We start from the raw sequence: 1,042 nt of genomic DNA, 5'->3' as shown, positions 1-1,042 counted from the left end.
TTTCAGATTACAGAACAAACCCTAACTTTTCACTCAGAAAAGTGAAGAGACGGAGAACAAAGAAAAAAAAAAAAAAAAAAAAAACTACTTCACCGTATGAACAGGGCCAAGGTCAAATATATATCTGTCCACACCAATGGTCAAGATCAAGGGCTGGAATGAAGCCACGTGTACGGCTGATTCTCATTCCAGAAAAGAGGCTAAAGTCGTGTTGTATAAAAACGCGTTTTCATCTAATTAATCAGCAACCCGGTTGCAAAATTGGCCCAGCATAAAATGGCCCAACAAACAAGATTTAGCGAGGCAGCCCAAACTTTTAACAGTTTTGATTGGAATGTGAAGAGGCGCGATTTTAGGGAATATAATTGTGATTAACTTCACAAGGCATGCTTGGGGAGTAAATTTTGTTACCAATATTATTGTCTATATGAATTAGGTATCTTTACACATTTTGATTTTACTGTAAAAATATAGTATTTGTAGTGAAAAAAATGTTAAAAGTTACAACTGAAAATTAATTAAATTATAGGTGTATGATGTAATTTCCACTTTAGCACAGGTCGTGCCAATCGGCCTAGGTCAGTTGTATGTTCAGCGGGCCTGCCCGTGAGAGCTCATCCCACGGGTAGCTTGGCTAATTTCAACCGAGAACACAGGCCGAACCAAGCTCAGATTTTCGGCTAGATGTGCAGTTGAGCTTAACCAGTTAAAACTCATTGAGTCCCATTTTTCAAGAAATTGATTTTGTAATAGTGATTTTTGGAACATATAATTAAAAGTAAAAAAAAAAAATTAAATTTAAATATAAAATTATTTTATAGGTCCATGCTCATCTATCTTATAACAATTCGAAAACATTGTTAAGGGGCTCGGATCAGCTTGTCATGGACAACACCTACGGCTCACTCCTGAGAACCACTAGATTAGGGATAGCCATCCTCTTTCACCAAACCTGGCTCCTTTGTCAACAAGCAAAGTCCAACTTGAAACTTTAGGAGGGTGTACTTAATTGAGATTTTCGAGAGCATTTATGGATTTTTTT

The sequence above is a fragment of the Olea europaea genome, chromosome 3, assembly GCF_002742605.1.
Source record: "Olea europaea var. sylvestris chromosome 3, O_europaea_v1, whole genome shotgun sequence".
Taxonomy (NCBI): domain Eukaryota; kingdom Viridiplantae; phylum Streptophyta; class Magnoliopsida; order Lamiales; family Oleaceae; genus Olea; species Olea europaea.
Note: the sequence above shows the minus strand (reverse complement) of the source record.